Below are 24,040 nucleotides of genomic sequence, written 5' to 3'. Positions count from 1 at the left end.
GAATCCACTTATCATTATGTAATGCCTCTCTTTATTCCAGATACTTTTTTCTTATTGAGAAGTCTACTTTGTCTGGAATTAATAGAGCTACTTCATCTTTCTTTTAATTCAAGCAAGCATGGTATATCTTTCTTCATTACATTATTTCATTCTTTTGTTTCTCTGAATTTTAGCTTGGGAAGTTTCTTTTGGTATATCTTTAAGCTCAAACAACTTTTGCTCAGCCATGTCTAGTCTACTGATGACCCCATCAGAAACATTATTTCTGTTATAGTGCTTTCTATAGAAAGTAATGACAACCCACTCCAATATTCTTGCCTGGAAATTTCCATGGAGAGAGGAGCCTGACAAGCTATATTCCGTGAAGTTGCAGAGTCAGACACGACTGAGCACACACACATGCACACACACACTTTCGATTAATTTTAGAGTTTTCATCTCTCTGCTTACATTACCACTTTTCACATGTCTTGTCCTTCCATTAGAACCCTTAGCATGTTAATCATAATTATTGTAAATTACCTGGCTGGTATTTCAAAGACCTATAATAGGTTTTTGTTATATCAAAACTGGTTTTGATGATTGCTTTGGCTCTTCAAACTATTTTTTGCTTTGCTTTTACCTTTAGAATTCATTATGATTTTATTGTTGTTGAAAGATGGATATATGTTGGGCCATAAGAACTGAGGTAAGTATGCCTTTATTGTGGGAACTAGTCTAGTCTAGCTAGATGTTCTTATACCTATAGCTGCCAGAGGTTTCAGTTTCCTCTAGTGTTCCTTTTTGTCCCTACGCTCAACTTTGGACCTCTCTACTTTTAACTTTTCTTGGATCATTTTATTTAAATGTGTTTCTTGCAGACAAAATACATTTTTTTATTTTTATCTACTTTGACAATATCTGCCTATAATTAATGCACTTAGGTTACATTTAATGCAATCATGGATATGGTTAGATTAATACTTACTATATTTGTATTCCAATTATTTATAAGTTATAAAGGAACCCTCTTACATCGTTGGTGTGAATGTAAATTGGTGCAGCCACTGTGGAAAACAATGGAGATTCCTTAAGTTAAAAATAGAGTCACCATGTGATCCCGTGATCCCAGTGCTGATCATATGTGCAGAAAAGACAAAAATTCTAAATCAAAAAGATGTATCCTCTCAATATTCATAGCAGCATTAATTATAACGCCCAAGACATGGAAGCAACCTAAGTGTGTCCATCAACAGATGAATGAATAAAGAAGGTGTGTTATAGACACACAATGGAGCTTTATTCAGCCAAAAAAAAAAAAATAATGAAATATTGCCATTTACAGAAACATGGGTATACTCAGAAAATGTTACATGGGGGCAATGTCTATTTTGATCACTGCTGTATCCCCAAGTTTCTGATAGTATGCTTGTCCCAAGAAAGGAACTCCATACATATTTAGTGAACAAATTAAATGAAATAGTATCACCATTTAATGATTCAAAAAATGTCAGCTAGATGTCTAGATTATTTTTCCACAAAAAATTTATTTAAATTACACTGGCCTCCTTTCAAAAAGTTTCAGGCAGCAAAAGAACATATGCAGGCATCCAGCTGCAAATGGCGCCCCAAAGGAGAGAAAGAGATGGTATGGTCTGACATATATAAGCCATTAAATAGGAAGCAGAAATAAGCGCAACTTAGTCTGCAACTAAAGTTTAGTCAAAATGCATAGAGAGGTCGAGTCTGATCCTGATTTGTTGGTAAATAACATCCAGTGGGAAAAACTAAAGATGGTGATGTCAGTCCCCACTTTGGTAGTTTCTTCAGCACAGTTTTACAATAGATGAGAGATCTATTCCTGTGTAGTGCTTAGAATACCATTCATTTGCATGAAAGTCCAAACTGGAATGTTTGGAATGACGATTTAATGTTAAAGATTGAATAAAAAGACTTCTGTTTCTGACAAAATGTGGAAGTGTATTCAAGAAAATTTCAAGGAGGAGGGAAGGAAACACTTAAATTGCTGGTTAGAGAAAAGTTATTTCTAACTGTACAGAAGAGCTGTCAGAACAATAAAGAAAGTGGTTGGGGGCCCATGGCAATAAGAAAGCCCAAAACCAGGGAGTTAAGAAGCAATGATGTTTGCCCTGGGGAAGATGCCAATCTCCATCAACCTAGCATCTGTGTCCGCACAAGCATAGAAATCAGGCTTGGAGCTATAGCAAGAGAAAAAAAAAAAGAGAGAGAGATAGCATAATACTAGACTACAGAAGGGCAACAACCCTAGAGAATTGAGTTAAAAACCTGCCAAAAAGAAGGAAATGGTAGCAATACTTGCCTGTCTTCCAAGAGAAATTCTAACCAGTCACATGAGTTTGAGTTCATGATTCATATTAACTATTTGGCAAGAAAAATAAAGTAGAAAATACAAAAACTTCCTGATAAAACATTTAAAAAAGGAAAAATCTCTTTAAATCTGGGTGTCAGAGCTCCCACAGATGAAAAAGACAAAATTCCCCCCCAATCAAATATTCCCCCCAAACCCTAAAACTTGTAAATAATAAACTACTACAATTGAGAATCAGCTGAAACAAGTGAGCAAAACCAAGAAACTCCACAAAAGACTTCAGACCTAAGGAAATGACAAATAATGGGGTAAGAAGCATTTAATATAATTAAATGAAGCAAGATACTGGAAGAATAATGAAGAAAAAGAGACTATAAAAATGACAAGGCAAGTATCACTACATGATATTCTTGCCAAAGTGTTTAAATTAAGTTGAGTCGTGAGGAAACAGACAAAGCCAGATTGTTCAACATTCTACAAGACAACTATACTTGATGTTTCAAAATTATCAGTGCTATGAGAGGGAAATAAAGGATAAAAGGTACAATTCTAGATCAGGGTACCTTAACCTCAGCACTATTGACATTTTGGGCCAGATAATCCTTCCCTGGGGAGATTGCCCTGTACATGGACAGTTTAACAGCCTCTCCAGTCCACCCACTAGATGCCAATAGTTCTCTCCCCACCTCCCACAAGCTGGGACAACCAAGCACATCTATGAACATTGCTAAATGTCTCAGAGGACAAAACAGCCCATTGAGAAGCACTGTTTCTAGGTTAAAGATAGTAAAGAGAAATGATAACCAAATACAATGCAAAATTCTTGACTAGATCTTTGATTAAAAGAAAATTTTTATAATTTACGATTTGGAGACCATTCAAAAACCCTGAATACTTACTGATTTTAAAGCAGATACTGTTATGTTGCTAAATTATTGGATTTCTTGGGAGATGTGTGCTGACTTAAGAGATAAAATAAGATACTGTAAGTTTCAAATTGTAAAAACAATGCACATGTGAGTCTATGTGTATGTTTCTGTGTGTGTAGAGAGCAAGTGATGTAAGTGCAAGAGTGACAGCGTATCAACAATCATTAAGTTTAGGGAAAAAGGAGATATGTGTTTAATTCATTACACTATTCTTTCAACTTTATTCCAGATTTAAGGTTTTTTTTCTTCTTTTTCAGATTGAGCAATAATATCCTATCTATTCTTCAAGGCCAAGTTTAAGTACCAAATTCCTTATGAAGTTTTCCTTCTAGAATCACAACTCCCCTCTCTCAAAAACACTAACCATGCACAATAGCAGAATGTCAAAGATGTACTTAAGTGATATTCTGACTCCAAATTACACGTGTATGGGTTCTCCTACATCACAAAGCAATTCTCTGACACTAGTACTAAAATTCAACTCAATTCTAACCCTATTTACCTGGAGATAACATCAGATCCCACATGTTAAGAACTCAGTCCTACAAGACTGCTTCCTCTCCAACTTCAGAGACCTGGAGTTCTGACCCACTGGCCATGGATCGATTGGAGGTTCTAATGCTCCTTCTTGGGTTCAATTGATTTTCTAAAGCAGTTCACAATACTTAAACATTTCACTGACCACATTACCAGTCTATTTTAAAAGGATATAAATAGCAAAAGCCAGATGGAAGAGATCACACTGGATGACACACAGGAAAAGGGCATGGAGCTTCCAAGCCCTGTCTAGTTGTCTCACTCTCCCTGAGTCCATGTGTTCTACCATCCAGAAGGTCACCAAACCCAGTCCTTCAAAGTTTTATGGAAGATTTTATACACATGATACATTAAATAACTGATCACTGGCGGTGGATTCAGCCTCCAGCCTCTCTCCCTAAGAAGCAAGGGAGCTTAAAGTTTCAACCCTCCAGTCCCATGACTGGCTCCTACTGGCAACCAGCTCTATCCTTAGGTGCTTTCCAAAAGCCACCTAATTAATATAAACTCAAGTAGGGTTTTTCCAGTTTTCCAGGAGTCATGTATGGATGTGAGAGTTGGACTATAAAGAAAGTTGAGTGCCGAAGAACTGGTACTTTTGAACTGTGGCATTGGAAAAGACTCTTGAGAGTCCCTTGGACAGCAAGGAGATCCAACCAGTCCATCCTAAAGGAAATCAGTCCTGAATATTCATTGGAAGGATTGATACTGAAGCTGAAACTCCAATACTTTGGCCACCTGATGCGAAGAACCAACTCATTGGAAAAGACCGTAATGCTGGGAAAGATTGAAGGCAGGAGGAAAAGGGGACAACAGAGGATGAGCTGGTTGGATGGCATCACCAACTCAATGGACATGAGTTTGAGTAAACTCCAGGAGTTGGTGATGGACAGGGAGGCCTGGCATGCTGCAGTCCATGGGGTCACAAAGAGTAGGGCATGACTGAGTGACTTGAATTGAACAAGTAGGGTTGACAGGGCTTTATTATGAACGTCAAGACACCATTACATGTTCTCGTCACAGGAAATTTCAAGTATTTAAGAGCTATGTGCAAAAAAAAAAAAAAGGATAAAAACCAGATATATACCTACTATTAATGATGATAACTCATTCAGGAAAAAAGGAAAATTATCCCAGAAAATCATGCAAGAAGTGAAAGCAATAAATTGATGCAAATCTAAACAAATTTGACTATTAAGACAATAACATTTGTGGAGTCAAAAAAAGGATAAAACTAAAACATTAGACAGAAATATTACATAAATTGGGTGGCTACTTATAAGCACTAAAACAGTCCAGCATTTACATATGGCATGGATGACAAACAGTGTTATTGATTCTATAGTTTTAATTTAAATGTACATTTAAACATGTTTAGAGGTAGCACTAAAACAGTAGAAATAGACGCATAGCTATCCACCTGGTAAGTGAGAAAAAAATCAATTAAACTTCATAAAATTAACCAATCCAATAGAGAAAAAAAAACCCTAAATCATACCATACAAATTTAAAGTGAAAAAATTCAAAACTGAAACAAGGTGATAAAATGTAAGTTATATCAATTTAAATATAATTAGATTAAACATTCCGGGGAAAAGAGTAAGTATGCCAGGATGGCTGAAAAACCTATCCCACTCCACCATATGCCAATTGAAAAGAAACTCTAGAACATGAGAATATAGAATACAGGAAGCAAGGTGGATGGGAGAAAATATACTAAGCAAATATGAACCTAAGATGAGTGAACAAAGCCATGTCACTCACCAACCAAATAGCTATAGTAGTGATAAAGACAGTCATTACATGCTATTAACAACTGAACTAGGGAGGCACAATAATTCTTAAACTAGTGAGAATCTAAAATGCAGTTCAAAATACACAAATCAAAAAAGAAAAAAAGAAGAATAAAACTCATAGCAAAAATTTGTTACACTTGACAATGTAGAAGGAGATGGTAACACCTCTCTCAGTGATAAATGAATAAAGGTTAGGAGCAGCACCATACAGATTGTAAACCTAAATATAATATTGTTTGCAAAAGCAACAGCTGGAGAATACACTTTCTTCTCCTCACTCCCAACCCCCACCCCACATTCACCACCAATATACAGGAAAGATTTAGAAAACTGGATCATGTACTAGGCCAATAGCAACTCTAAAGACATTTTAAAGAATTGTTATCATATAGACTATATTTTCTGGCTACTACAAATTAGAAAAGAGTGGCAATGACACAAACTTAATGTTAGAAATTAAAGTTCATACATCAGAGATGAAATTATAATGAAAATTAGAAAACACAAGTGAAAAACATGAAAATAGTATATAACCCTTGTTGAAGCAAAAAAGCAGTATAAATAAAAAATACTTAAATATTTATATTAGAAAAAGTGACAAATTATATAAGAATCTAAAAAAAGAGGAAATAAAAGTGAAGAAAGTAATGGGAAAAAAATAAGATATTGATGAGATAGAAATCCAGGATTAAATAGGATCAATAAAGCCAAAGTCACTTGTTTGAAAAGGATGATACAAAAAAAAAAAAAAAAACAACTTCTGGAATCCAGGAAACAAAGAAACAAGAAATATTTAGAGTGAAAGAGGGAACATAACCGCTGCTGCCATAGAGATTAAAAGGATAAAAAAGTATTATAAAAATATGTATAGCAATAAACTTGAAAGTGAGGTAAAATGGATACTTCTTAGAAAATTAGGAATTACTAAATCTGACCCCCAAGAGAAAGAGAAAGTTTGACTACCATGGTGACAGAATAAGTAGTTTAAAATCAGGGTGCTCTCAGGAGCAAACCTGGTTGGAGGAGGAGCAAGTAGAGGAAAGGAAAAAGAGGAGAACTGAGAACACGGTCTCAGGTAGAGTCTGATCTTGGCTTTATCTGGAGGCAAAGCTTGGAAGCGGGATCCCACAGAAGCTTCTCGAAGCAAGAAGTCCTAGGGTTTATTGGCTGCCCCTCAGTAAATGGCTTAATATCCTAGGTATCTCCAGGTGAGCTGATTTGGCTCAGGTCAGACAAGGCAACGCCTCAGCAGCAACAGGTGTAAACCATTGGCTTCAGCACTCCAGCAGCAGATAGGAACCAGCCAATAAAGGGGATGTGAGCAGAGCACTAGAAATATGTTGAGAGAAACTTTTGCAACACTCCAGCGCTTCCCAAAACTCACAGATGAAGATCCGGAGCACTATGTCTGCTTGTGTGCCAGAAAAGATCCTTAATTATGAAAGCATTACCTGGATGTTTGAGGTTAATGTATCTCTAGAGGAAATCAAAACAAATCCAACTCTGATGTTTCCATTAACTACAGGGAGCTAAATCAGAAAATCTTTCCTGGTGATTTCATTTACAGGAGCATGTGTGCTTCTCCAACTCCGTGGACTCCATGGACTGGAGCTCACCAGGCTCCTCTGTCCATGGGATTCTCCAGGCAAGAATACTGGAGTGGGTTGCCATGCTCTCCTCCAGGGGATCTTTCCAATCCAGCGATTGAACCTATGTCTCTTACATCTACCTGCACTGGCAGGTGGGTTCTTTACCTCTAGAGCCACCTGGGACGCCTTCATTTACAGGCAGAAGAGGTTAAATTGACTAATAGGGATTTTGAGTGTGAGTTTAGCAGGTTGCATCTCTCCTATGACACAGACTTCATGGTTACCTGTGTACCTGAAGATCAAAAGGGAAGTCCTTTATCTCAGTTTCAAGTGGGACCACGGAGGCTTCCCTGGTGGCTCAGATAGTAAAGAATCAGTCAGCAATGCAGGAGACCTGGGTTCAATCTCTGGGTGGGGAAGATTTCCTGAAGAAGGGCATGGCAATCCACTGCAGTATTCTTGCCTGGAGAATTTCATGAACAGAGGAGTCTGGCGGGCTACAAAGGTTATAGGAGAGTCAGACACAATTGAGCAACTAACACTTTCACTTTTTCCCAATTTCAGGTGAGACCATGGAGGTCAACAACAAAAGAATTGGTGCAATTTCCCCTACATTCCAAAGATATATGCCAGACTTGTAAAAGGGGTGCCCCCAAAGTGGTAGGGAGATGCGTCATTTCACACCCACAGACCAATGATGGAAGAGCAAAGTCAAAGCCGACTGGGAAGAGAAATATTTTTGCAGAAAAAAAAATCTGAGAATGGTGTAAATGTACAAAGACTTTTCAAGCCCTCCCCTTGGGAGATGGGTAGAGGCTGTTTCCTCCTCAATTCAAGACCACAGAGATGGTTGTCAGGTGATTGCACACAGGGTCTGTGTTGCGATCGCTTGGAATGGGAACGTGGTGGACTGGTATCTGACGCCCCTTTAGGAAATCTAAATGTGAGAGGCAGAGTGGCTATGAGTCTCAAGAGCAGAGAAACAGTGAGACTCGACGGAAGCAAACTGTCCTAGCGCCACCTGCAGAGGAAACCTATGTGGTTCCAGAGGCTTGGCTGTGGACCACAAGAGAAAGCCTAGAGCTATCTGAAGTGGAACTCTGGCAAGACAGCCACAAGCCATGACGGGGCAATGCTGCAGCAAAAAGAGTCTGTATAAAGCAGTGGTCCCCAACCTTTATGGCAACAGGGTCTGGTTTCGTAGAAGACAATTTTTCGACTAACAATTTTTCGACTGACCAGGGCAGGGTATGTTTTGAGTATGATTCAAGTGTATTACATTTATTGTGCACTTTATTATTATTATTACATCAGCTCTACCTCAGATCATTAGGCATTAGGTCGTGCGGAAGTTGTGGATCCCTGGTATAGGGAACATATGGGCTGACCGGTGAGGTCCCGGGGGCAAACTCCCCCCCTTTCCCTCCATCTTGGGAGTCGCTATTGAAGTTCCCCCAAAGGGTTATTTATTTTTATTTAAGTCTAGGAAGAGTAGCTCAGGAGATCAAAAAGCCAGCTTTAAATGTTTCCCTAACCCGATGCGTTGTGTCGTCTAGTAAGTCCCTTTTATCTAATAAATCACTTTCTCATCTGGGTGAAACACTGAAGGGGCCCCAAACCAAAGTGGGGAGAGTGAGAGCTGGAGCAAGAAGACATTTTTGCACAGACCCTCTTCCTCTTCCCTGTGGGTTCAGTTCAGTTCAGTCGCTCAGTCATGTCCGACTCTCTGCGACCCCATGAATCACAGCACGCCAGGCCTCCCTGTCCATCACCAACTCCCGGAGTTCACTTAAACTCATGTCCACAGAGTCGGTGATGCCATCCAGCCATCTCATTCTCCGTCGTCCCCTTCTCCTCCCGCCCCCAACCTTTCCCAGCATCAGAGTCTTTTCCAGTGAGTCAACTCGCTGCATGAGGTGGCCAAAGTATTGCAGTTTCAGCTTCAGTATCAGTCCCTCCAATGAACATCCAGGATTGATCTCCTTTAGAATGGACTGGTTGGATCTCCTTGCGGTCCAAGGGACTCTCAAGAGTCTTCTCCAAAACCGCAGTTCAAAAGCATCAATTCTTCGGCGATCAGCTTTCTTCACAGTCCAACTCTCACATCCATACATGACCACGGGAAAAACCATTGCCTTGACTAGAGGGACCTTGGTTGTAGCCTCACCTAAAAACAAGGTAAGAAGGAAGGATCCTTCCGCAGCATATGTAAAGAGTTATGCAACCATACCCCCATACCAGACATTTTGATTTTTCAAATAATGCTCTTTGTGAGACTAAAATTTTAAAAATAAATAAAATAACAACATAGGTTAGGATTTCACTTAAGCGGTAAGGAAGAAATTTCTAAGGAATGAGTTTAAAGGGTCAACGCGGTTGTTCAGTCTCTGAGTCATTCAACTCTTTGCAACCACATGGACTGGTGTACTCCAGTCTCTCCATCCTTCAGATAAGAAAGGTGTTTCTATTTTTTTTTCTGCTTATATCTTAACAGTTTCAGCTTTTTTAATAAAATACTTATTATGAGTTGAATTGTGTTTGCTGTCAATTCATGTATTAAAGTCCTAATCACAAATACTTTAAGATGTGTCCCTGGTAGCTCAGAGGGTAAAGTATCTCTCTGCCTGCAATGCAGGAGACCTGGGTTCAATCCCCCAGTCATGAAGATCCCCTGGAGAAGGAAATGGCAACCCACTCCAGTATTTTTGCCTGGAGAATTCCATGGACAGAGGAGCCAGATAGGACTGCAGAGAGAAACACAGACTGAGCAACTTCACTTCTCATTTGGAAATAGAGTCATTGTAGATGTAATTAGTTGAGATGAGGTCACCCTGGAGAAGGGTCAACCCCTAACTCATTATGACTGAATCTCTTATAGAGAAGGGGAGGTTTGCATACAGGCCCATATTCAGGGAGAAGACCACATGAAAGTTAAGATCACTCTCACATGCATACATGACCACTGGAAAAACCAAAAGTTTAGCTCAGTAATTTTCATCATTTCAATCAACTTTAAAAGGTCTGTGTATTACTTAACCTTTGGGAGCTTCAGGTTTTCATCTGAAAAACATTGAGATGAAATTTCACTTCCAAACTTCAAATCCTGTGGTGGCTTCCCATCGCAAGGACACCTATATTAAGAATTCAAGATCCTTAGCACAGTCCACAAATCCCATATGGTCTACATATTGCTTGTGTCTCTAAACTCCAGTTCTTTTTTTGTTCCTTCCTTTGCCTCCTTTGGGAAGTTCCCTGGAGAAAGGAATGGCAACCCACTCCAGTATTCTTGCCTGGAGAATCCCATGGACAGAGTCAGGCACGACTGAGCAACTAACACTTTCACTTCACTCTCACGTGTCTCCTCTAGCCGTACCACCTGAATAGTATAAATTTATCCTGTTCTCAGGACCTTGGCACAGAACTTTCTTTTATTTTTGGTCCCAACCACCATAGCTAATGAAATCTCAACACTCACTGTTAGTGCCTCTACCTCATTATCCTGTTTTTTCCCTTCATGTTTATTTGTTCCTGATATAATCGTATTTACTGATATGCTTATCATCTATTCTCTGTTCCCCAGAAATTCATTTCCTTGAGGAGAGGGACTCTGTCATTCTTGTTTATCCCTGCATCCCAGTGATATGAGACAGAAAAGGTGCTCAATCAATATTTTTTGACTGATTGACTCTGAAATGAACAGGATGGCCTCATTTCTTCCACTTTATAGGACTAATTCTCTGCACTTTTCGCATTTGGCTTTTTAATATACGTGTAGTCTTTAGACCTACAATCAGAGCAACATTATCATTACTTTCCTGCCTTTCTCCACTCTCCACTTCTGCTGATTAATAAGCTGAGTCAGCTAGATGAATGTCTATGACATTGATGACTTCATAACACAGGTCAACCAGGTTTTAGCATGTAAATTCTTAGATTAAAAGTATAAAATTTAAAGGAAGTTAAATTCTAAATCTTTCACGATTTTTCCTGTCACCTCCAATAAAGCCTAGAAGTATTTGATCTATTTCTTTTTTATTCATTGGATACTGTTCAATATTTGCTCAAAATAGTGTTAGCATTACCTCCAGAGTATATTTTCATGATTTGTCTGTACCAGTGTCTTAATAATGCTTTCTTCTATTTACATATTCAGTACCACCCTCTCATCATCCTTTTCCTTCCTCCTCCAATTATTTTAACTTCCACTAATGCAAGTGTATTTTTCCTAATTCATACTGCTTCCAAACTCTGTGGTGGATATTAAGTTATAAGCTATGTTATTTAAATATCCATCCAAGTTCACAAGTATTATGTGATAATCTAAGAGCAGAGGAGTAAGAATCTGGGGAGTAACTGTATTACCAACTGTATTTTTCATGCTTAGAATTAGAGAAAATGAGGAAAATAAGTAGCACAATGATAGCAGTGTTTAAAACTTCAGAAATTTAATTGAAGAGTTAAATTAATATTTAAAGCTTGAATAAAACTAAATTTCCTTCCTCCTCTAACTCATGTTTTTAAAGGAGATCAATCCTGGGTGTTCATTGGAAGGACTGATGCTAAAGCTGAAACTGCAATACTTTGGCCACCTCATGCGACGAGTTGATTCACTGGAAAAGACTCTGATGCTGGGAAAGGTTGAGGGCAGGAGGAGAAGGGGACGACAGAGAATGAGATGGCTGGATGGCATCACCGACTCTGTGGACATGAGTTTGAGTGAACTCCAGGAGTTGGTGATGGACAGGGAGGCCTTGCGTGCTGTGATTCACGGGGTCACGGAGAGTCGGACACGACTGAGCAACTAAACTGAACTGAACTGAACTAACTCATGTTTGTATGGGACACAAATGAATTCACTTGCATAAGTAATAGTCAATATGCTATGATACAAACTTCTAGAGGTCAGAATACAAAAATGTTTATTGAGGCTTTGCTATATCCATAGTACAGAATTCATAGCTCTGGAATTGTATTTAAAATTAATAATAAAATATTTATTCTGTAAAGTTTTCTGTGTTAAATCCTGTATAAGTCATGGCTACTTGGACCATAGGCTTCCTGGGTGACTCAGTGATAAAGAATCTGCCTGCCAAAGCAGGAGACGTGGGTTTGATCCCTGGGTCAGGAAGATCCTGTGGAGAAGGGCGTGGCAACCAACTCCAGTATTCTTGTCTGAGGAGAAATCCTATGGGCAGAGAAGCCTGGTGGGCTACAGTCTGTGGGGTCTGACACAATTAAGCAACTGACCACACACACACTTAGACCACAACTCTAAAATAGTTGGGAAGATAAAGCTAATATTTAAGCTATCATATAAATTAATGTAAAATATTACACATAAATAAAATTGAAAGAAAACAGTAAAGTTTAGTTAAATAAAAATAGTTGGAAAAGTCATCTTTTGCTAATATTTTAATGTGTTGTTTTACAGTCTATATCTCTACCTCTTTCGAAAAGGTTTGCAGTCACTAACCTTGAAGAGGCATTATTGACAGTTGTTAAGTTTATCATTTAGTTAGCAACATAGAAAAACAACTAAAAAATGAAATAAGCTTGTTGTGTTAACAAAATTATGGGTAAAATACATGATATAGGAGGAGGAACACAGATTTTTTCAATTGTAACCATCATAAACATGTTAGTTCTGCCAAGATCAAACTCAGTGCTGCAGGAAAAAGAGCTTATGCAAAGACTCTCACCCCTTGCCTGAATACTCTCAAGGCCTCCCTGAAAAGTTTCCACTACCTTTCCTGGCACTCTTGGTCATCCCGTGTAAGCCCAGATTCTTACATTTGATCCCGTTACCATTCCCAAGCCAGGGTCTTGAACCACAAGTTTCTCCTGAATGCCATACTCTTAGGCTACACCTCTGATTTGACCAGCACGTTTAACTTCCTCCCCTTGTGATCTGGTTCTCTAAATCATAGTCATTGCAAGCAGCAAAGGGGCTTCAGTTAAGCATATGGTGACTTGGAAAATGTATCTGTGCCTGTCCTCTATCTGTATGGGTTTTCATGAATATTTGAACAAAAAGCAGGAAATAGTAAAGGACTCTATCCTAAGATCAGGCTTAATATACAACTTTACACTGCCAGTCTCAAGGTGGCATTTTGGCATGAAACTCAATTTTCTCTTAGAATAATTTGCATGGGGATTATGAGCTAAATGCTCTCAAAGTGTCTAAGCTATAATTCTTTATGAGACTGCACTTTGGCATTTAACTACAGCATATGCAAGCCTAACTTAGAGGCTTAGTCTTTACATTTGTCCAAATTCTCAACATGATGCCAGCCAACTTTTAATGAAAAGCATTGCTTCCTGACATGATTTACTTGCTCTGTGAATTTTTTTTTCCCAGAGGGATTTTTGCTTTACATTAAATATAAACTGAACTTTTGCTGAGACTTATGCCACTGATGAAAATCTCTTTGTAAACCTCTCGTCTTCCAAACTCCAAACCCTATGCAAATTAATAAAATAGTAATTAATCTAACTTGTCTCCTTCCATGCTATAATAAATGTTTAGACTATACAGAATGATATTCTGTTGTATGAAGCTAATATTTCAAAGTCCGTCAGCTTTGCGCCACTCATGGTGAACCACAAAATTCAGAAGAAAACACAAGACAAAGAGGAAAGGGACAGAAGAAAAAAAAAGTTAAAAAATAGAGTAAAGGAGTTAGGGGAAGAGAAAAGTAAGGTTCTCAGAAACTGCAGGAGCTGCATTATGTGTTTTTAATGTGGCTGCAATACTACATTGGTCAGCAAGTATAATGTAAAAGGTAATGTGGAAGAGTTTTATATGCTTTTCAGAACTATAAAAGGAGTGTGAGTGGATTTTAAACATTTTGATTAGCACCACAAAGATTTTAATGCTTTATTTAAACAGTTTGCTATAGGGCAAACACATTTGGTAGACAAGGAAAATGAAAGCACGGGCATCAGTTTCTCTGTTTTCTATTAAGTAATGTTGCGAAGTAAGCAGAAGTTGGATTCAGATATCAGATAATTATCTCCACACTGTGTGTCACAGTAAATAATTTTAATTGGTTTAACTTCAGGGACCATTACTGGCCTAATTAGAAACATGAAAAGGCTACAAGTATTAGGAAATATCCTGAAGGAATGAGAACATTAGCAATTCTGTCAAGCCATTTTTAAAATAAGTACACAGTAGCAGCCACATTTCAGTGAAAGGCAGGGTACTTGAAAGGTGCTTTTAGGAAAACAGTGCTTGGGAGTGTGTAATAAGAGATCTGTAACAGGACTCAAAAAATGGGGTAACAGGCTGACATGTATGCTATTATTGTGTTAAAAACATAGTCATCTTGTTCTGATGGCTGTTTTTAAAAGAAGCAGTTTAACGTTTTCAAAGGCAAGGAACAATAATTGAGGCTGGGAAATCTTTACTGAGAATATGTTGACTTCCTGAAAGATAAAATGATCTTTGAGTAAAATAGATTGACCCAAATACCTTCAGTGTGCAGGGGAGATGAACTGAGTGAAGGATGGTATACTGTGCGTGGACTGGGATTCATTCATGAAAAAATGAATGGAAATCATTCTTGGAAGCATACATAAACATGATACACACTGCATTGAGGGTAAGACATAATTCATACTTAGAAAATGATTGTTTTCTGAATAGAAAGTGAGATACTATGGCCATTAGGTAAGAGATGCTTAAAAAAGAAAGCTTCTGGGATTTTCAAACTTTCAGAGAAGATTTTTCCATCATATGAAATAAACAGAATGCTATCTAATGTTTCAATGCATAAATAATAAGAACTTCTAATCATAGTACAATGTTGTTCTTTTTAATTTATAATCTTGTTTTTAACTTTCCACTTTCTGAAATAGATGATGGTAACATTTGACTAACTAGCCTCTTTGGGATATGAAGATTTTGAATGGATCAGCCAAGCTGAAAGTTATCAAAATCAGTTACATTTTTAGTCACTTTTGTTTATTTGTTTAAACGCAAAGAATAGAGAAACTAAGTAGAAACAGGAAGGCATGGTAAACTATGGACCATTTAAAGAAAATCTGCATTACTAGAGAAGAGTAAATAGTATAATATTTCACCTTTGATATTTGGGCACACTGTCAAATACAATACTTTATTAATATAATTTTGTATTTAAAAGGTTAAAAAAAAATAGTCCCACCAGATTTGTCAAGCAAAAATGTATGCCTGTGTAAAAACCCACATTACAGATTCTCCCCACATATACGTTCACAGACTCTTATATACTCAAACATGCACAGAAACCCATTTCAGCAGTTTGTGCTTTTACACTGAATGCCCTAAAATAATGCTACCAGTTATCATAATTATCTTTTTAATATTTCTTTGTTTTAAAATTTTGGTGAATCTTGTTTGACCTAGGTACATACAGTAATTTAGAATCACAAGATTATAACGAATGACTTTTGCCATTGTGGAAATATAGAGTGTATACAGATAAATAAAACAGAAATAATTCATATGGAATATTTAAGGTACAAAATAGATTAATCGCTTGTAGGTTTGTTAAGGAAAACACACACGTGATTGTTGATAATTATAAAATAATACTTATTGCCTGCCCACCAAGCACATGTTTCATATTTCAAATATCTTCCAAATGTAGAAGAGGGCGGGAGGGTGATGGGAGAATAAAAATGTGGTTGCTTATACAAATACACACGCTTATATACGTACACAAACATACATACATATGTTCAGATATTTCAGCTTTGCCCATATGTTCCGAAAATAGCAGTCTGGAAAATTTGTACCCACACATCCTGCTCTCAGAGTATGGATACAAATGAAGACAAATTTCCTTAGGACCCAAATTATTCAAGAAAAAAAGATCTTCAGGTCCCTTCGTTCTTCCAGGACCCTGAACACTGCAAAGCAGCCTTAACACCCAAATCTACTTCTCAGAATCCCAGATATATCCTTTAAAGGATTTAAGATTACATCCTCTCATATCCTCTTCCTCCAGATAAAATACCTGCCGCTAAATTCAGGGAATGGATAAAGGAATAAAGCTTCAGATTGGGGTATGGGCCTTAGTTTAAAAGTTTTCCTTTAAAACACTAAGAGGAGTTCTGCCACTAAGACGGCAACGATTTCATTCTACTCTTCACCCTATTCTATGACCACTGCTCTTTTTCTGTCTGTGTGCATGCATGTGTGCTCTGTCCTGTCTGACTCTTTTGTGATCCCATGGACTGTAGCGCACCAGTCTCCTCTGTCCATGGAATTTCCCAGGCAAGACTACCGGAGTGGGTTGCCATTTCCTTCTCCAGGGGATTTTCCTGCACAAATTCAACTAACCCATGCTCAGGGCTGTCACTTATCAAAGAGTAAGCTAGGACTCAGAAAAGGCACTACATTTTTTTTTTTAAACGCTACTGCTGCTGCTAAGTCACTTCAGTCGTGTCTGACTCTGTGCGATCCCATAGACAGCAGCCCACCAGGCTCCCCCGTCCCTGGGATTCTCCAGGCAAGAACACTGGAGTGGGTTGCCATTTCCTTCTCCAATGCATGAAAGTGAAAACTGAAAGTGAAGTTGCTCAGTCGTGTCCAACTCTCAGCGACCCCATGGACTGCAGCCCATCAGGCTCCTCCATCCATGGGATTTTCCATTAGTGACTAAATTCTCCATTACGAAAAATGAGACCAGCTAAGGAAGTCAGTCTGCAAAGAAGAGAAGGAGATGGTCGATTGAAGAAGAGCAAATATAAAAGATGGACTAAGCACTGGAGTGGGTTCCATTAAGCCTTCCTGTTCAACTTGTCTCACTGTAAGCTCCAAACACCATTCCTTCCTTTCTGCTTTTGTTTGGATCTTGCCAAAGAAAGAATTTCTGCTTACAGAATTCTTATATAATTTATAGTCTACATTAATAGTATTAATAATTCTATGAGATGAAATTAAAAAATAACTTCTCACTAGTAGAAGTAATTCTACTATATTCATCACAGTGGCTTTTTTTTTTTTTAATACTTTGCAACCAATTCCACATTAAGTCACAATTCTTAGGCTAAAAAAATACACAAGTTGCCTTTTAATGTAATCTGAAGTTATCCACTGGCTCCTTCCCATCACATGATATCTCAAAACCTAGGGATCCCAGCAGGTCCTATAGATTTAAATTACTAATATTCTGGTAAATCTTTAGGGAAGAGGTTAGTAGTAATGGAATTCACTACATGAAGCAGTGAAGCCTCTTAATTAAAGACTGTATTTGGATAACTTTATAAATGTGTTGGTGCAATAATTTACCATCTCCTCGGCTTTTACTGTCTTACGGTACAAAATGAAAGGCAAGACATAATGGGGGGCCTACTCCTTGGAAACCTGCTTCTTGTAAGTTCCTTTAGTCATTAACACTTTCTTCTAGATTCTCCTAAATTAATTATTACTTATAACCAAGTAAAATAATTATTTATTCCTCATTTTACAACTAGACTCTGAGGTCCTGATTAGGTTTCCTATATGAAAACCTTCTTAGAATACTAATTCTCAGATTGGAATACTGGGAAGCTTGTTAAAAATGCAAATATTTGGGCTGTACAGTGTAGATCATCCTTCAATATTTTGAAGGGCACCCAAGAATCTATAAAAACTTAACAAGCACCTACGTAATTCTAAGTGGGCTTCCAGTGGCTCAGCAGTCAAGAATTCACCTGCAACGCAGGAGAAGCAGGAGACTCAGGTTCAATTCCTGGGCTGGGAAGATCCTCTGGAGGAGGAAATATGAAACCACAGTTTTCTTGCCTGGAGAATCCCATGGACAGAGGAGCCTGGCAGTCTATAGGGTCCCAAAGAGTCAGACACCATTGAAGCAACTGAGCATGCACATATGTGATTCAGTTAGTTCAGGACAAAATATTTTGCAAAGAACAAGTTTTATAAAAATATTTTTTCTTTTGCTTATCAGGTTTTTAAACTTAGAAAACCTGACATAATATGGCAAACACTTGAGAATATTTTTAACATTAATTTATACAAATTACAACTGATTGTATCTAATATTTTGACTACCAAAAAGAATAAAGTTAACTGTTTGGTGACAAAGACATTAAAAGCTTTATATATATTTTTATTTGATGCAGGTCAATAAACTGAACCAAAACAACAGTAAGATTGGGCTTTAAAAAAAGATTTCTAAAATTATTGTATTGCAGATAACTATATAAAAACAATACTTATCTATATTCCTTTCAACTGATCATCATAAATTATGTTAATTTTTAAAGTGAGATACTTCTGTTTGCTCTAAAACTTTGAAAAATAATTTTGAGTTTCCTTGTAGTAAGTGTAAGATATGGATGCTACTATTATAATCATGGTAGGAATTAACATTTCTATTTGTGTATATAACTTATGAAGTACCAAATTTAAAAACCTGTGCTTATTATTGGCTTTATTAATGGATGATTCCTATTCCTAAAGGAATTAATTTAAATCTTTTAATGGCAGCTTTTATATTTCTATAATGAATTTATAATGTATTTATCAGAGCTATACACAATAAAGTTATTTAAAGCTTTAATCCCATGATCCCTAAATGGGATTTAATATAGAAGTCATTGTAGAACACCTGAATTATGTTCTCTAAGGAGAAACATAATTCTAATTAAAGACATTTATATTGTACTTTATATATTAACCTTACTTTTTAACTTCATAGATATTCAGCAAACTAGGTATAAGTTGATATATACTTCAGTTCAGTTCAGTCACCCAGTCATGTCTGACTCTTTGTGACCCCATGGACTGCAGCACACCAGGCCTCCCTGTCCATCACCAACTCTCGGAATTTACTCAAACTCATGTCCATTGAGTCTATGATGCCATCCAACCAACTCATCCTCTGTCATCCCCTTCTCCTCCCACCTTCAATCTTTCCCAGCATCAGGGTCTTTTCCAATGAGTCAATTCTTTGCATCAGGTGGCCAAAGTATCAGAGTTTTAGCTTCAGCATCAGTCTTTTCAATGAATATTCAGGACTGATTTCCCTTAGGATGGATTGGTTGGCTCTCCTTGCAGTCCAAGGGACTCTCAAGAGTCTTCTCCAACACCACAGTTCAAATGTATCAATTCTTCAGTGCTCAGCTGTCTTTATAGTTCAACTCTCACATCCATTCATGACTACTGGAAAAACCATAGCCTTGACGAGATGGACCTTTGTTGACAAAGTAATGTCTCTGCTTTTTAATACGCTGTCTAGGTTGCTCATAAATTTTCTTTCAAGGAGTAAGCGTCTTTTAATTTCATGGCTGCACTCACCATCTGCAGTGATTTTGGAGCCCCCAAAAATAGTCTGCCACTGTTTCCACTGTCTCCCCATCTATTTCCCACGAAGTGATGGGACCAGATGCCATGACCTTAGTTTTCTGAATGTTGAGCTATATGTACTTAATAATTTATAAATATAAACTATAAAAAGAATCCTATATTTGGGTCAATATCAAGATAAAAATGAGAAAAATTTGTTACTTTTCTTTAAACACAACTGCAGCCTCCAAAGTGTGACATAACTTAAATTGCTTTGCTTGTCTCAGTGGTAGATGGAGTTGATATAATTTTTTAAGTTATACAACAATCCACAATCACAGAAATGTAATATGTGGTATGACTACCTTTCTATTATATCGTCATGTCTATATGTGCCTTAATTTATTTAATCCACTCTCTATTATTGCAGGACAGCATTTCTTGATTTTGGCCATTATAAACAGTGCTACAGTGAACATCCTTAGACATATTCCTAGGCAAAAATCACCTGATTATAGCCTTATTTTAGAGTAAGGTAATCACTGCATTAAAATGTACCTATAATTTTAAAATCTTTCATTAATAATAAATGTCATTGATTTTCATCTTCCTAGACAATGTTTTGAACCAGACTAATGTATTACTTCAAAAAATTATATTTTTGTTCTACCTCTGTTAAGATCTGCATTAGGGGTTTTTTGTGTGCTTTTTCTTTTCATATGACTGGTGCATTTTTCTTTATGAAATTGAATTTATTTTGTTCAGTTTTAGAAACATACAGGAAGCATTTGAGACCCTGGTGTTTTGGTTACCCACTGATTTCAGTTCATGGCACTGGAATTTATTCGATGGTAAGCATAGAGGGGATGAGAAAATATGCAGCCTATGTTACCCTGGAGTTTTCAAATAAGCACCCTAATAAATTGATAGTTACTAGTTTAGAAGAATAGATTATCATTCTTCAAATGATTATAATTTATTAAAATATCACCAATACTAAAACATTATTGAATGGTTTGTGTCCTTGAAGTTGAAGCCCAGGAAAGTGAAAGTCTTAGTAGATTTGTCGTGTCAGACTCTTTGCAACCCAGTGGACTACAGTCCGCCAGGCTCCTCTGTCCATGGAATTCTCCAGGCAAGAATATTGGAGTGGGTTGCCATTTCTTTCTCCAGAAGAGCAGAATCTTGAAATTCAAAGTCCTGTTTTGAGGCAAAGAAACAATGAGGTCACGCTGTTGAGAAAGTTGACATAAAATGAAAAAAAAAGTTGAGTTAAGGTAAGTGATGAACTGTGAGGCTAATCATTAAATGGGCAATTTGAATATATGGAAATCACCAAGGTTGTTGGGACCACATGTGGTAAAAATAAAAATATTATGTAGTTCATAAAGTTATTTACTAAAAAGAACATTAGAAATTAGGTTATTCTCAAATACTATAAAAAATAAACTAAAAATGGATTGAAAAGTAAAAGTGTTAGTCATTCAGTTGTGTCTGACTCTGTGACCCCATGGACGGTAGCCTGCCAGGCTCCTCTGTCCATTGGATTCTCGAGGCAAGAAAACTGGAGTGGGTTGCCATTTCCTTCTCCAGGGAAAAATGGCTTAAAGACCTAAATGTAAAATTGAATACTATAAAACTAGGCAAAACACTCTGAAATAAATTACAGCAAGTTCTTTTTGGATCTGCTTCCTAGTGTAGGACTTCCCTGGTGGCTCAGATAGTAAAGTGTCTGCCTACAATGCAGGAGACCTGGGTTCAATCCCTGGGTCAGGAATATCCCCTGGAGAACAAGATGGCAACCCACTCCAGTACTCTTGCCTGGAAAATCCCATGGATGGAGAAGCCTACAGTCCATGGGGTCCCAAAGAGTCCATGAGGTCACAAAGAGTCAGACACAACTGAACAACTTCACTTTCTTTCTTTCTCCTAGAGAAATGGAAATAAAAACAAAAATAAATAAAAGGGACCTAATTAAACTTAAAATCTTTTGCACAGCAAAAGAAACCATAAACAAAATAAACCTACAGAATGGACAAATTATTTGCAAATGATGTGACTGACAAGGGATTAATCTTCAAAATATACAATCAATTTATACAGCTCAATATAAAAAATTCAAATAAAAAAGGCAGAAGATATAAATAAATATTTCTCCAAAGAAGATATACAGATGGCCAAAAGGCAAGTGAAAAGATGCTCAGCACTGCTACTTATTAGAAAAATGCAAATCAAAACTACAATGAGGTATCACCTCACACAAGTCAGCAAGGCCATTGTCAAAAAGTCTACAAATAATAAATGCTGGAGAGGGTGGGAAAAAAAGGGAACCCTCTTTACATGGTAGGGGGGAATATAAATTGGTACAGCCATTATGAAGAACAGTATGGAGGTTCCTAAAAAAATTTAAAATATAGCTACCATATCATCCTGCAATCCCACTCCAGGACATATATCCAGAGAAAAACTGTAATTTGAAAAGATACATGCACCCCAATGATCATAGAAACACTATTTATAATAGCCAAGACATGGAAGCTGCCTAGGTGTCTACTGACAGATACAGAGATAAAGAAGATGTGGTATATATTTATACAATGGGATATTACTCAGCCATAAAGAGAATGAAATAATGCCATTTGCAGCAACATGGATGGACCTAGAGATTGTCATACTAAATAAAGTCAGTTCAGTTCAGTTCAGTCGCTCAGTCGTGTCCGACTCTTTGAGACCCCATGAATCACAGCACGCCAGGCCTCCCTGTCCATCACCAATTCCCGGAGTTCACTCAAACTCATGTCCATCGAGTTGGTGATGCCATCCAGCCACCTCATTCTCTGTCTTCCCCTTCTCCTCCCGCCCCCAATCCTTCCCAGCATCAGAGTCTTTCCAGTGAGTCAACTCGTCTCATGAGGTGGCCAAAGTATTGCAGTTTCAGCTTTAGCATCAGTCCTTCCAATGAACACCCAGGATTGATCTCCTCTAGAATGGACTGGTTGGATCTCCTTGCAGTCCAAGGGACTCTCAAGAGTCTTCTCCAGCACCACAGTTCAAAAGCATCAATTCTTCGGCGCTCAGCTTTCTTCACAGTCCAACTCTCACATCCATACATGACCACTGGAAAAACCATAGCCTTGACTAGACGGACCTTGGTCAGAGAAAAATAAACATCATATTGTATCACTTACATGTGGAATCTAAAATAAAGGATACAAATGAACTTATTCACAAAACAGAAATAGACTCACAGACATAGAAAACAAATTTATCGTTACCAAATGGGATGGAGGGAGGGAGGGAAGGAGGGGAGAGGGATAAATTAGGAGTTTGTGATTAAAATGTACCTACTACTACTATATAAAACAGACAACCAACAAGGACCGACTGTGTCGCATAAGGAGCTATACTCAGTATCTCGCAATAATCTATAATAGAAGAGAATATTTCAAAAGAATATATTTATATCTTAGTACATATATGTATACTGAATAGTTTTACTGTATACCTGAAGCTAATACAGCATTAAGAATATCAGTGTACAAGGCAGTAACAGTAACAATTTTAAATTCTATTTCCAAAATTTTTTTCTCAGACATTATGTGAAATTAAAAGTTGATGTGTTCAAACAGATCGGAAGAGACTGGGTTAACAACGAAGACCAAATTTCTGTGTTCAGTGTTTTTAATTAATTAGTACTGCGAGACTCCAAGACAGAAAGGTATATCATGCGTATTGCTCAGCAAAAATACATTTAATTTCCCTCTTTCTCAGGACCTCTCAAGTAAAATACTGCTTTAGCTGCTATGCAGAGGTTGATCGCATCCTCTGTAAGAGGGGATAAAAGTAAGACTTTAATGGGTTGGGCCACAGGGAGTCCAACACTGAATCAAGGGGAGATACATAGAAAAGGTGAGTCATGTATGGATGTGAGAGTTGGACTGTGAAGAAAGCTGATTGCCGAAGAATCGATGCTTTTGAACTGTGCTGTTGGAGAAGACTCTTGAGAGTCCCTTATACTGCAAGGAGATCCAACCAGTCCATTCTAAAGGAGATCAATCCTGGATGTTCATTGGAGGGACTGATGCTAAAGCTGAAACTGCAATACTTTGGCCACCTCATGCGACGAGTTGACTCACTGGAAAAGACTCTTATGCTGGGAAAGGTTGGGGGCGGGAGGAGAAGGGGACGACGGAGAATGAGATGGCTGGATGGCATCACCGACTCTGTGGACATGAGTTTGAGTGTACTCCGGGAGTTGGTGATGGACAGGGAGGCCTGGCGTGCTGTGATTCATGGGGTCGCGGAGAGTCGGACACGACTGAGCGACTGAACTGAACTGAACAAAGGAGAATCTGCAGTAGTGGCATGATTCTTTGCCACCAGGCAAAGAAGAAAGGTGTAGTGGAAGGTCTTCTTGGGAAAAAAGCCTGAAGAATACAGAGGCTGAGGTGGATTCACCTGAAAGTGTTGGAGGAGCACACACCAGATATGGATGTTACTTGCAGTCCATCAATAGTAAAAGAAAACTCAGTTATGTAAGAATCAACATGAGCAACTGAAGATGATTTCATTAGAGCTTGATT

This window comes from Moschus berezovskii, chromosome 8 (genome assembly GCF_049115385.1).
Source record: "Moschus berezovskii isolate FMDL1 chromosome 8, NW_MosBer_1.0, whole genome shotgun sequence".
In the NCBI taxonomy this organism is placed as follows: domain Eukaryota; kingdom Metazoa; phylum Chordata; class Mammalia; order Artiodactyla; family Moschidae; genus Moschus; species Moschus berezovskii.
This window is presented reverse-complemented; position numbering follows the sequence as displayed.